This window comes from Drosophila pseudoobscura, chromosome X (genome assembly GCF_009870125.1).
Source record: "Drosophila pseudoobscura strain MV-25-SWS-2005 chromosome X, UCI_Dpse_MV25, whole genome shotgun sequence".
Lineage (NCBI taxonomy): Eukaryota > Metazoa > Arthropoda > Insecta > Diptera > Drosophilidae > Drosophila > Drosophila pseudoobscura.
In genome coordinates, this window is record NC_046683.1 from 49,151,968 (window position 1) to 49,165,992 (window position 14,025).

General features: G+C 47.9%; 1 protein-coding gene across 1 annotated transcript in view; it reads left to right on the forward strand.

The window, feature by feature from the left end:
* Positions 1 to 9,805: 9,805 nt before the first annotated feature.
* Glut1 (Glucose transporter 1) overlaps positions 9,806 to 14,025 on the forward strand; it is a 39,849-nt gene continuing 35,629 nt past the window's right edge. Inside the window, exon 1 of the mRNA XM_033381729.1 lies at positions 9,806 to 10,269. The gene's annotated coding sequence lies outside the window, so the exon portion shown is untranslated. The remainder of the gene's footprint in view (positions 10,270 to 14,025) is intronic.

The window sequence follows — 14,025 nt, forward strand, 5'->3', positions numbered from 1 at the left end:
ATATCTGCGATGGTCTCCCGCTGCTGCTGCTCCTGGTCCAGGTCCTTCCTCCTGCTGTTGGTGCTGTTGGTGTCCTGCCATCTGATGCTGTTGCTGGCTTTATCTTAATGCTCTCCTGATACAACATTTTCATCGTTGTCGTTGTTCATCGCCGTCCTTCCCGGCCGTGGTCCTAGTCCTGGTGCTGGTCCTGGTCCTGGGCCCTGGGTCTTAGCTTGTTGTTGTACACGCTTATAGCCATTGCTGTTGTGCACTGCTTATCCTTATCCACAACATCGTCTCTTGGTCGTTGTTCCTTGCAGAGAGCCTTCGCTTCGCTTCTCCTTCGCCTTGGCTCTGCCTTCCTTGGCCTTCTCCTTCTATGCCTTCGCCTCGTCGTTCCTTCCTCTGCTCCTTCGTCGTCGTTTGTTTTGTCATTCAATTCAATGAGGCTAATGTCCGTTGAGGTCCTTCTGCTGTCTGTCTGTGGTGTGGTGGTGTGGTGCCTTCGTCCTGCGTCCTGTGCCGTGCCGTCCACTGCTTCCATTGCTGTTGTTGAAGTGCCATTAAGTTTAGTTGTCACTTAGCCTCTTTTGCTTTTATATGCCGTCTGTCAGCCCCCCCGCACCCCGCACACCGCACCCCTCCCCCTGTCTTCCTGTCCATTTGTCTGACCCCTCTCCCCCCCCCCACGTTGTTGTTATCCTTTTGGCTTGAAGCGTCTTAAGCGCCTAATGCCCATGGCCATAAAAAGTCCAAACTAATGCTTTAAAGTGTGCCACACACACACACACACACACACACACATTGCCTCTGGAATTGTCATCTGTTGGCGGCCCGCAAAGTGTCTGGGGCATGCCCCAAAAACGTAGATAGCTTTCGTATCTTCGTTGGGGGGCCTTATCGATCGTTTTGCGTGTTGTCTTTTGGCTGTTTGATTTTCCGCTTTAAGCAAAAGTCCATTGCCAGGGCTTTTTACTCCTTTTAGTCCTTTTGCTCGTGTTTTTTTTTTTGCGTGATTTTTATACGTTTTTCGGAGCCGTTTCCTCTGTGGACGGGCCATGCGGGGCAGGAGCGGGGGAGGGCGGGGGGCGGCTTGGTCTGTGGATAGTGTCTGGAGTGCTGGGTGGAAAATTGCGTGTTAATTTTCACACAAACCGGAGACACACAGTCCGCAGTCCGGAGTCCGCAGTCGGCAGTCGCCATCGCAGTCCACAGTCGCAGAGGCTTTCCACGTATTCTGTTTGTAGTTTTTGCGGTTTTCTGTTCTCGTGTCTGTTGCGGCTTTTGTTTAAATATTTGCATTTTTATTGTGGCCTACAGGATACAGGACGACGACTGTTGTTGCTGCTGTTGCAGCTGCCTCCTTTTGCTTCATTAGCCCCGGCAGTGTCTGTTGACACGGGCCTCTGTCTCTGTCTTTTGGTCTGTCTCTGCGGATCCCCCCCCCCCCCCCCCCCCTTTGGGTCCTGGAAATTGTTGCCCCCAAAAGTTCATCTAAATGAAGTGCAATGCAACCCCATTTTCAATTAACTTTTGAATGAAATTTCAACGAATTGCCCCGAAAACTTGCAACAGCAACAAAAAAAAAAACACACTCACACATACACAAAAAAAAGAAAGCAAAAAAAAAATGCAAAAAGTTTCCCCTGCAACTTTTTGTTGATTTTCTCTTGGTTTTTCCCTGCCGCTGCCGCTGCCGCTGCTTCTCCTCCTCCTCCTCCTCCCCTTGCTGTTGTTGTTGTCGATGAATTTTCATTACGCTGCATATTTGTTCGACTGCTTTTCCAACGGCTCTCCCACCGCCCTCCGTCCTCCACCCTCACCCGCACCTGCACCTCCTTCTGCTTGCTGCTCCTTCATTCACTCCTTATTCTGCATGCTTTTTCCTGGTGCATGTAAACAAGCCGCGCCAATTTGTTGCCCCCAGAACAGCCAACAACTGCAACAAAGGATACAAATTTTCAACTTGAAAACTTGTCAAATTCAGCAAAAACAACGACAGCCAAGAGCAGTGCTTCAGGGATCGAGGCTGGAGATACCCTTTAGGATCTATAGCCAAAAGATGCTGACATTTTTCGAGGAAAGCTCTGAAAACTAAAGAGTTTTTGAGACAGATTCTGGTAGTGTGGAATATTTGTTTCGATTTTCTCGGTGCCTGCCAAACACGTAGTCGTGTTTGTAATACCCGTTTTCTTCTCGGAGTAGAACCAACAAAAACCGATTCGGAGTGGCAGGAAATGGGTGGAAATCGGAGTGGCAGGGCTGTGGAGTGGATAAGAATCGTTGTGGCAGGGTGGCACCACGGTGGACGTGGATGGGGCATAATTTAAGCGTACACTGAAATACATTTTCCACTTTAATGGTAGGGATTGAAGTGCATTAAAAATGCAGATACAATGAACCGAAAAATGCCCGACTGGCCCCAAACGAAGGCGATGGCATGCGGGAGGGGATCCGGCGGGGGCAACGAAGGCCATGTATGGCACGTATGTACACACACACACACACACACACACACACTCGTATTTGCTGGTGCTTGCTGCAAAATTTTCAAGTTGTCAATTTATGATTATGGCACCTCATGAACCGAGGCAAAAAATGTAAATTATACGCCAGCGTCGTCGTCGGTAGTCGTTCGAAATGAAAACTCTCGTTCGAATAACAAGGAAAATTGCATGTTGCACAGAGAGTGTGTGCGGGTAGGGTGGTTGAGGGGTTGAGGGGAGGAAAACAGAGTTGGTGTGTGGCTGAGAATTTTTAAGTTGATTTTCGATTGTTGTGGCTCTCTCGATGGCTGCGATGAGTGCCTGCTGCTGCTGCTGCTGTTGCTGCTGTTGCTGCTTCTGTTGCCTTTGCTCCTTTGCCACATTTAACGCTTTTTAATGCCAAATCGACTCTCAGTACACTCACGAATACACTCACTCTCGCTTTAGCCGTTGTTATGTAAATGAGAATCGCGATTCAGCCCAGCGCGCCGTTCAATCGACAGCAACCATCGCAGGTGCAATCAAATATTACGTATACGCCACGCTGTGCACAATAGTTAGCAATAAAGTTGAGGCAGGAGGCGTGGGCACAGGCGTTGGGTGCGGATGGGCGATGGGTAAAGGGGGTGCCGAGGCATGCCCCATGGTTGGGCATGGCTAGCAAACTGTCAATTTGGTCGTTGCCATTGCCTTTATTGCTCTTTACCTTATAACAACGTTAACGTTGGAGGAGAATATTGAATTACGGATGGAGCGGAATGTGTGGGAAAAAAAAAACGTGTGTGCCGGGAGTGGAGTGTGGAAAATCGAGTGAAGTGTGTGGAAAATCGAGTGGAAAGAGCAGCACAAATGGGGGGTAACTGAGTTCATTGTAAAATTAGATAACTGAATCTCTAAGTGAGAGCTTTCAGAGGGCAGAACGGAGGGGTATCATTGGATTCGACTAAGCCTTTAACGAGATTCCATTTCCCATTTTCCAATTCCCATGTACTCTTTTTTTTTTATTTTTGGCAGGCGAAAATGTACTCAAAGAGAGAGCAGTTCTGCTGCTACACTCGCATGCACTCCGTTTCCCGTTGTATCGTTCGCGCTCTCTCTCTCTCTCTCGCTCTCTCTCGTGTGTGCGGAGAGTGGCATAAAATTTGATTGTGATTGAAAAGTGTAGCCTACTTTCGGGCGGGCGCATATAAAATGCATGTAATCAAGCGAAATGGCAACCGTGTGCACAAATGAGATCGTCAGCAAAGCAAAGGATAGGTGGAAAGAGTGGAGCGGAGCGGAAGGGCGACGAGGAGGGGAGGAGGGGAACCTAGGGCTGATGAACCACTGCATTTGAATTTGCATTTGCATTTGCAAACAACGCCTCTATTTGCCGGCACGCCCCCACTGATGGCCAGGGGATGTGCATACAAACACGTCGAAAGCGAACAATAATTGAAATTTGATTTGATTAGTTTTTGGATATTGAGGCGCGGCTGTTTTTTTTGGTCTTTTTTGCTGTTGTTGTCATTGTTGGTGTAATGGTTGTTGTAAATATTGTTGGTTGATGTTGTGGATGGTATTACTTTTGTGTCCTACACTGTGGAAGCTGATTTCTAATTGAAATTTAATTGGCTTCTATATTGGGGCTGTTTTTTTTTGTGAGTTGTTGAAACTGTTGTGGATAGTGTTCGAATTGTTGTGGTTGGAGTTGTTGTGGTTGTTCTAGTGGAAAATAATGCAAGTGTGGGGATTATTTCTGCTGATTCTTTGCTCAGAAAGCCGTTTAAGGTCCTTGTTGTTGAACAAATGGCAGATTTATTGTTGAAATTGTTGTCAATTATGTTGGAATTGGATTTCTGAAAAACGTGTGGTTTTGCGGTGAAAATGGTTGGTGAAAATAAAAGAATTGTGATTAAAAAGCTGGCCTTATTGCTATTGGGTATCGTATTGCCTTTTCGAAGCCAATTCTTATAGCGAAATGTAATTTAATTGCATATTGTGTTCATTTTTTCTGCTGCTCAACGACTGTTGCCACAAATCCCTTTATAATTAAGTCTCTGCCACGAAGGGAGGCATTCGCAGAGGGCATCGGGCAATCCCAGCGGAAAGCAGCGGAAATGAAAAGAAAAGTCATTTAACAATATGAAAAGCAGCTCGTGTCGTGGGACAAACCGACAGGCAGACCGACAGACCGACAGACCGACAGACAGACAGACATAATTGAACTATTTGGTTATCATAATTGAAATTCTCGCACAGACAATTCAATAATAATTAAACAGAGAATCCAGAGTCCAGAGAAAGGCGAGCGCCTGCGAGGAGCAGGAGTGGAGGAGAGGAGGAGAAGGAGACGAGTCTGTGTCTCCTGCGGCACGTGAAATATTTAATTAAGTAACTTATTGCGATTACTATTTGCATTCCTTTGGTGGAATGCCATCCGGGGCCATGCTGGCCAGCGGCCAAAGATAATTCACAGAATTTTTGCGGCCTCTGTCCTCGTCGCTGCAATTAAATAAATATTAAATATTTGCACAAATATTTCTGCACAAAAACGCCGTGAGAGCAGTGCGTGCAAAAACTATAATTCAATATTTTTCCCCACAGCGGCAGCAGGTCGGAGAGAGGGCCAGAGAGGGGCAGAGGGGCAGAGGAGCAGGCGAGAGTTGCGTTTAATATTATTGCAAATATTCGTAGCGTATCGGAGAATTGGAGAATCGTACAATTTGCGCATATTTGTGCGCTTTAATGGGCCAGCCACTGGGGCACTCTCCGATGGGGGCATACAGATAAGCACTGGGGCGGCTACTGGGCCCGGCCCCAGTAAATGATGAAAAATGCTCTGCATTTTCCGCACCTTTTTGTGTGCGGCGTACTCGGAAAAGAAAGAGAAGGACAGACAAAAAATCCCAAGGAAGCGACGCCTTCGAGCGCAAGAAATGAAAGAAGCCAACGCACAAATATTGGCTCTGGTATTTTCTGTATGAATTATGACTTCTTCCTGCCTGCCCCAAAATAGGCGGACGACTGCGGGGAGGGGCCAGGAGGCTTGCGGCATGCGGCATGCGGCATGAAAAGAAAGGAAACTCAGTGGCGCAGATTGCTGCAAGGCGAAGGAATAGGGAGTATTTTCATACAAGAGGGTTGATTGGATGAGTGGCGACACAGACACCACCAAAGGTGTTTGGGCGCTAGTTGAGCAAATAGTTTTATTGAAACTGATATTAGCATATGGCCCCAGCCAGCGAGAGGAGTGCAAAGAAGCCAGCCAAAGACTGAAGGCAGATGAAAGATAACTCAAAAACCAGATTGTGGAGTGGCTAATCAACAGAGAGAAAGAGAGAGAGAGAGAGAGATGCCACAATTGGAGAAGAGAAGAGCTGGAGAGGCTCTTCGTCAAGGATTTTACTTACTAAATGGCGATGTAGTGGTTATATTCATGAATTTCCATGCAGATTTTTCTCTTCCATTTGACTAATGAACCAACAGAAGTGGGAACTTCCAACCCTTGACAGTGTTCATTCTTAAGCCAATTATCCTTGAGTATTGCTATGCTAATCCTCGCAGATTCTTTGGCACTTCTTGTGGGATACAACTACGGATAGGTCAGAGATTTTTGAGCTTACCAGCCTCAGTCCTCTGGTCTGATGAGGTACTCCCTTAAGAAATTGTCCTGAATTTCCATAGTTGTCTTTTTTGTCCTCTCAGATCCCCTTTTGGAGATCCCCCAACGCCTCTGGGTGTGTCTCTATGGGTTTTCTGGGTTTCTGTTCACAATTTTCGGTATTGCTGCTGGTTTTTCTTTTGGCACGCGTTGGCCTCTTTGTTGTTTGTTCTTCTCCTCTGCTCCTCTCCTGCTTCGCCTCCCTTCTGCTCCTTCTTATGGCCACTATTGTTGTTGGTTTTCTTTACGGACAACATAATAATAAGTTTTCTCTCCCTCTCTCTGTCTTTTGGTTTATGCGGACAACAATTTCAAAGGCCAAACCTGCAGCTGCTGCTCCTCCTCCTCCTCTGCCTTCCCCTTCCCCGTCTCCTGTTGTTGTTCTTGTTGTGGTATTGAGCGCAAAAGTTTACAGAACGCAAAAGGAACAGAATGGAAGGAGCAGAAGGTGGAGCAGGAGGTGGAAAAATATTATGCACACGCACACACAGCGGCAGCAGCGGCGGAGGGCAACAACTACTGCCCATAAATGCATATGTATTTATGTGTGTGTCCCATATACAAACGCACATGTGTATGCGGGACTCCCTCGGCCTCTGCTGCCGTCGCTGCTGCCGCCGCTGCCGCTGTTGGCGCGCTCTTTATGGCAATGGCCGCGCGCCGTCCAATGTTTTTTCGCCGCCCCGTGTCCTTTACACACACTTTAAATTATTTATTTTTACACTTTTGTACGCCCCCAGTAACACATTTTAAGATTCACATGTGTGTGGGTGTACGTACATACATACATACATATATGTATATATATACTACATATATGTAAGAGTGTGTGTGTCTGGAATTCCCTTTCCAGAGAGTAGTACGATTTCTGTTGGTCAGTTTCTTGTAGGTCGCCTCTTTGATCCCTCGATCAGCTGACTTTATAGCCATATCCCATAGATACTCTATTTAGTACTTAAAATGTTTCAAAAAAGTGGAAATATTCCCTAAAAAACCCCAAAAACGCCGCGGTTTCGTGTGTTTCTTTATAGCTCTTACAACTTCCATCTAGATCGAATGACTGTATCATATGGCTGTCGTAGAAACAAAACGTTTTTGGAAGGATATCAAAGAAGGCTATCAAAATATTTGCTGCTGTTGCACCAGCAGCAAAAGTTTCTTGGGTCCACGGACTGCTCTTTGTATTTGCACATGTTCCACACGCTGGCTATCTGCCACACCCCCCTCCGCAGTCCCCTCAGTCCCCCCCGTCCGCACCGTCCCTACAGCGCCCTCTTTTGGTTGCAGAAACTTGTAAATTATTTGCCTTTTGCCTTATTCCTTACACATACGCGCACAAATTGTCTTGAGTTTATGTGTTAAACTTTACATCTCATCGGGGGAGGCAGACGGGGGGGAGGGTGGGGGTAGATGGGGGCCAGGATTCGGGTCCTGCGCCTTGGCCATTGTGCGGGGGCGTCGTCATTGTGGCTGCTGCTGCTGCTCGGCAGTAGGGGGTGGGGGTGGGGGTGCGAGTGGGGCAGCAGTGCCTGGTGTGGCATGTAAATGATATGTTCCCTTCGGCCACGTCCAAACGTTGGAGACGTCGCCTGTCGTTGTCGTTGCCTTTTATTGCTCCAATGCTTTGTGCAGCTGTCGTGGCCGTGGAACAAATGAACGGCATAAATAATTGCAAAAGCACACACATACACACACACACACAAAGAGCGAATGACATACACAGATATACAGAGTCTCTTGAAACTGGAAATGGAAATCGGAGTATACTCCAAGGCGTCTTCGTTTCTTAGAAAACGTTTGAGCCTCCTCGGCCTCGTCCCCGTCCCCGTCCTCGTCTTCGTCCTCGTCGTCTCCTCCGAATTGAGATTAATGAGCAGAGCAAAAGTGTTTTCAACTCTGCTTTGGCTTCGTTCTGGTTTGGTTTTATTTCAATTTGCCGTCTAGCAAGTAGAAGGCAGCGAGTGATTAAATCTTAGATAATATGCGACCTCAGGATGTCCAAATGTGGATGGGGGAGAGGGCCCTCATCGAAGATACTCTTGCTGATGGATCGCTTTTGGCATTCTACTATCCTCCTGCTGACGCGCCTGGCGCGTAATGCGGCAGCATCCATCGGTCGGCTGAAATCGGTTAAGTTTAAGCATCGAATTCGCTTAAAAGCGATCTTTAGCGATAGTTTCATTAGAGATACTTCTATGATGTTCCCTCAAAACCGAATGATTTTCTTCTGTTCCCCACAATCAATGAAGAAATCAAGCTGCACCTCCTTTGGGGTGCAAAATCGTAGCATTTCTCAGCTTTAAATCAGAGATTGAGAAGGTGTGTCCGGTGCTCGCTCGGTAGGCCAGGTCTTAGCCAAGTCAAGTGGCAAACGGCAACCGCTATCGGTGTACGCGTACGAGTATCTGCTTGTCGAAGTCTCATCACCGCAAAACACTCTCGAAGCCCGGAACGAGGCATGCCAGCAGCGGGGCACCCTTAGCCCCAGACGTCCCCAGAGCCCATCCTGAGATAATCGGCACTCGACACTTCTCGACACTAATTGCCGTCACACCCTCGACAGGCACTAAGCCCTCTCCAAGACCGACCCCCACTCCCCACTCCCCACCCTACCCCACCCCATTGCATTGCCCGTTCAGGTATGCCATTGTTCTTGCCCCTTGTTGAGGCCTGATAACAGGCCGCAATCGGAATCGTAATCGCAATTCGGAATCTGTTTCGGCATCAAAATCAAAGCCGCTTGCGATGCCCCTGGTACGAGTGCGAGCACGAGTATGGGTATGAGGATATCGAGTATCCGAGTATCCGAGCATCCGAGTACTTGTGTATAATTGCAGATACAAATGCGATTACATTAAGTAGCTTGTCTCTCGATACATAATACGAGTAAATGTGTGTGGGATGCCGAGGATGTGGTGGAATGGAAGGCACTCTGAATCGAAATTTGTTGCTGTGTGATGCACCTCTTGCCGCTCGCCCTCCCCCCCCCTCTTCAGGGTCTGTCTCTATCTGTTAAGTCCCAGTGTAAACCTTGCTTTCACTTTTCGTCGCTTGCCTTGCCGCACAGTTTATCCAAGTTCGTTTTGTTTCGTTTTGTGCCCACCCATGGAATGCAATGGAAGTTAATAACATGTTGCAAAGTGTATGCAAAGTGGAGTGCCAGAGGGGAGGGGGCGAGAACATTCCCATCTTATCGTTCATCTCTCATTCTCTGAAAGCATTGACTCATTTCTTCAGGAGCCTATGGGGTTATCTGTTGAGCAGAATTGTCTGCGAACAAGAAGCTGTCGTTGACCCTTGGGCAACACTCGAATTTGTACTGTATTCGAATGACACTCAAATGCCACTCATTTTCACGATTCCCAAAGGGAGTCATTCGATTTTTAGGATCCGATTGCACACATTTGGATTGGTTACTTCCTTCAAAAACAGCTGGTACACGGAGTCCCCTTCCTTTCCTGGAAAGAGTATTCCAGCTTCGCTTTGTTTTTATCCATTCCATTGTTCCCCTACTCCTCCCTCACTCATCATCTCGTAAGCATATCAATAACAAAACTCTGGTCTGGCAGGTTTTACAGTTTAATGGCCCTCTCTCTCTCTCTCCCTCTCTTTAGTCGCTCGCTCTCTCTCTCCCTCTGTCGCTGTCGCTGTCCCTGGCGCTGTCTCTGTCTCTGTCTCTGCCTTGATTATAACTTAGGTTCTCCCTCTCGAATTTGCTTGAGCTCCGCACAGTTCTATCGCGAGCTCCAGCACCGTCAGTCGTCAGCCCCAGCGTCGTGTTCGCGTCCGTGTTTGCCGGTTTTGTTCGTACAAGTGTAAACGTCTTTAATTAGCAATTGTTAACGTGTTTCGTTAGTTATTGCTCTTGTCCGTACCGTTGCGTTCCTCTGCGTTCCTCTGAGTTCCTTTGCGATCCGTTCCGTTCTTTCGTTATCAGTCGCGTCAGAAGTGCTAATCGTTTCGCGCTCGTGCTGCTCAAGTGCAATAGTAAAGAACGAACCATTACACTCCAAATATTTTTTCGGGGCTTAATCGCCTGCATCAATAAATTAATTATCGCTGGGGCTATCTCCACGTTCCACTTCAGTCGAGTACGTTTAAAGCATAAATTAATATAAGAGAACAGCCGCGTAAACAAAAAACAAACAAAAAAAAAAGGTAAGCGCAAGGCAAACAGAATTTGTTTCTCTTTCATTCGCGGGCATTAATCTTTACCGCTGCCGCCTCTGCTGCTGCCGCCGCTGCTGCCTCTGCCGCTGAGTGCTGTTTGTCCCCCATCTCGCTCTGACGCACTTGTCAACATGACATGGCATTCCACATGGCATGGAGAGGGCGAGAGAGAAAGTGCCACGCGGGAGGGCGGCAAAGAAGAAAGAACTTAACAAGATAAAGCAATAAACGAAAATTGCAACAAGTTTGCGCGATGATGTGTTCGACGCTTAAAAACAATTGCATTTTAAATTAATTGAAAAGAAAAACGAAAAGGAAAATCACGATGCGGCAGCACCAGCAGCAGCAGCATCAGAAAAAGAAACAAGAGAACAGCAGCACACAATGAGAGAAGAGCGACACGAGCTCAACTCAATTAAAACCTCCGTCAGCCGGCAAAAAAACAACAAAAAAGATGAATTGCAAGAGAGTGCAAACACATGAAACAGCAACAACAGCTACACTGCATGCCCAGGGAATATTTGTGCGGGGTGTGGTGCTCCTACGATAGGCACCAATATTTGCTCGCAGGTGGAACTGATGTGCTGCCTCAGGGAGTAGGCAACCGTTGTAAGACACCGGTCTGGTGATGCCTCACCCCGACTGGGATATACCTTGTGTATACCGGTACTCGTTTTTTCAATCGCTTTTTGCTCATAATTCGGCAGTGATTACTATGCTGTTGTTATTCCCACTTACTCTCTCTCTCTCTCTCTCTCTGCTCGTGCACTTTTTGTGTGATGCTGTTTCTCTTTACTGCGTGCGTGTGTGTGTGTGTGTGGGAGTGTTTATGATTTTTATGGCACTTCCAGGCGACTAAGCAAACTCCATAAACATTTATAGGTAAACCTATTACGATGCACAAAGCACAGAACAGCACTTGGTGCGATGCGGTACGGAATGGCATCACTTTCCACTCAAGTGTATTATTTTTATGGAATCAGTTGACATATGGCTTGACAGAGTGGTGCACTCTCCCCGTCCCCCGCCCACTCCTTCTGTTTTCATATTTAATGCGTAATGAAATTGAAATTGAAACTCGAATTGGGATCGGAAATTGTGTAGTTAGAATTTCATGTGATTCGAAGATTGTCACACACACACAGACACACACACAGACAGACGACGAGCCGTTGGCTTGACAACGTTTTCCCCATTTTGGCCAAAAACCCATTCAAATATTCCCTCTGTCCATCAGAGCAATATTCGTGCTTATGGCACCTGGCAGCACACTCTGCTCTTCCCCTCTCTCTCTCTCTCTCTCGAAACATCGAATCATCAAAATTGCATTGAAACTATTTCCACTCTTGCTCAACGTCAGAGGGGGGTGGACCGAGGGGAGGCAGAGAAAATCCTTGTCCTGGACTTGGTGTTAGTTTGCTGCCAACTGCAGAGCGAGAGAGAGAGGGGGACAGAGACGAGGAACGGGTAACGGGTAACGGGAGACGGGGGGCACTCTTAAAAATTCATGAGTGCGAAAAGCCACAGGACGAAGTGTGGGTGAAAGAGCAGCTGAAAGGAAGAGCCAAAGTTTCGACAAGCAAACAAAAATCATAACGGACGGATTCCCAGTGCTGCTCTGCTCTTCCCCTTCCCCTTCCCCAGCCCCTACCCCACACCTTTTTCGCTTTTCCTCTTTCACTCTTTTCCACTTGCTCTGTGCTCGCTTTATGGAATGGCCATGCCATCGTAGGAATGAATGTTTATTGAAAGACAATGTCATAGCAGCAGCAGCAGCAGAAGCAGTGGAGGGCAGAAAGCAGGAAAAAGGAAAAAGCAACGGAACTCGCGACCAGAGGAACCTCAGGAATGGCCTGAAATATGAGTGCTGGTCCCTGCGCTCATATGCATAGGCTGGGACCTGGACTGGGACTGGGACTGAGGCTGTGGCTGTGGCTGGCTGCCTGTCACTACAGTGGACTCTCTCTCTCTCTCTCTCTCTTTCTCTCTCTTTATATAATGAAAGAACTTAATCTATGCAAGTACCACAGAGAGAGAGAGAGAGAGAGACAGATGAGAGGTGAAGGATGTTTGGAATTCCCAGATGAATCCCTCTGTAGGCAAATCCGAGTGATTGGACCAGCGTTTCATTGGGTTCCGTTCCGTTACGTTCCGTTTCTCCTCTTGTCGCTCGACAGCAAGACAACAACAACAACACAACTGCAGTACAAGAAAACACAGTGCAGAATACCAATACGGAACGAGAGGAGGGGAGGGGGAACACCGGGAGACAGAGAGACAGAGAGAGAGGAGTCTGGGCAGAAGAGAGAGACTTTTGCTTTTCATTCATACGAAATTACCTGCGGCCAAGAGCTTAATGCCAGTTGGACTGCAAAATCCACTTAGGAAGTTGATACAATCAGTTCTCTCTCTCTCTCTCACTCTCACTATCCAACCCCTCTGGGGGGAGGGGGAGGGGGAGGGAGAATGCCTGCCTCCTGCCTTGTGTGGCCTGCATGGGCTGTGGCATTGTGGCATGTGGCATGCGGTTCTGTGGATGGATCCCAATGGTAGGATAGGGATGTGGATGTGTGGCCTGTAGGATGGATTCATTAAAACGAATTGCAAGTTTTACGGTACGGCCTCTCCTCGCCCATAGGAGGAGTGGTGGAGTTGCATCTCCCTCTCCCACTCCCTCCCCCCCATCTCTTTCTCTTTCTGTGTTTTGGTGCAAGTTGTTTTTTGGGTTTTGTGTCGGCAACTCATTGACGTGCAACATATACAAGTACAGGGTACAGGGTACAGGGGAGAGGGTAGGGTGCACAAACCAAGGGCTGCTGCTGCTGCTGCCGCCTCTGGGGTTCTGTAGGTTTTGCTTTGCGCCGCAAAGTATGCAACGGCTGCTGTTGGTTGCATGTGCAACCCCCACCCACTACCCCCCCCCCCCCCCTCACCGAGGAGAACAAATGAAATTTTCGGTCAGGGTTTTGCCGTATTTTCGGGGCTTCCATCCATCCTCAAACATTTGCCACAAGTGGAAAATGCATTAAAAGTGCAAATTAACTGGAGACTAGTCCTGGCCATGATATGTGCCTGCTGCTGCTCCTACTGCTGCTGCTGCTGCAAATGATGATGATGATCAGCCCCTAAAAGCTTGCTGCCTAATTAGGGGAAAGAGGTTTCGCCCCGCCGCGACCCGCCTCGACCCCAGCCCTCTCACACACAATCCTCTTAGATTCCCATTTGTCCCTTCCATTTCCATTCGTGAATCCCAGAATTCGAGCTACCGACTGTGTTAATTATTTATGCTTTATATTTAAATGCAGAGATTAGACAGGGCGGGAAAACCCCCGCACATGTGTACATATCTGAAAGGGAGAACATAACCTTTGAGGCCTCGCTTCAGTTTGAAGTGGAAGGCAGCTCCAGGAGGCAGGAGGTGGGACCTCCTCCACACTTCCGCATTGGGAAAAAGGCATAAAGCATACATATGCGTAGAACCCACAGATTCAAAGGCGAAGGGAGAGTGCGAGACATAGAAGTGCCAGACACACACACACATCCCCACTGAGATAGACAAACAGAAAGGGGGAGGGGTGGCATAGGCATAGGCATAGGCATACATTTCCACAAACAAACAAAAACGTGGAGAGGTTGGAGCGGTGTGTGCAGCGTGGAGTGGAGTGGAGTGCAAACGAAAGCCCAAGTCTCACCAGCGACTCGCCTCGACTAGAGTCGACTCGAACTCCGTGTCTCGTGTCCCGT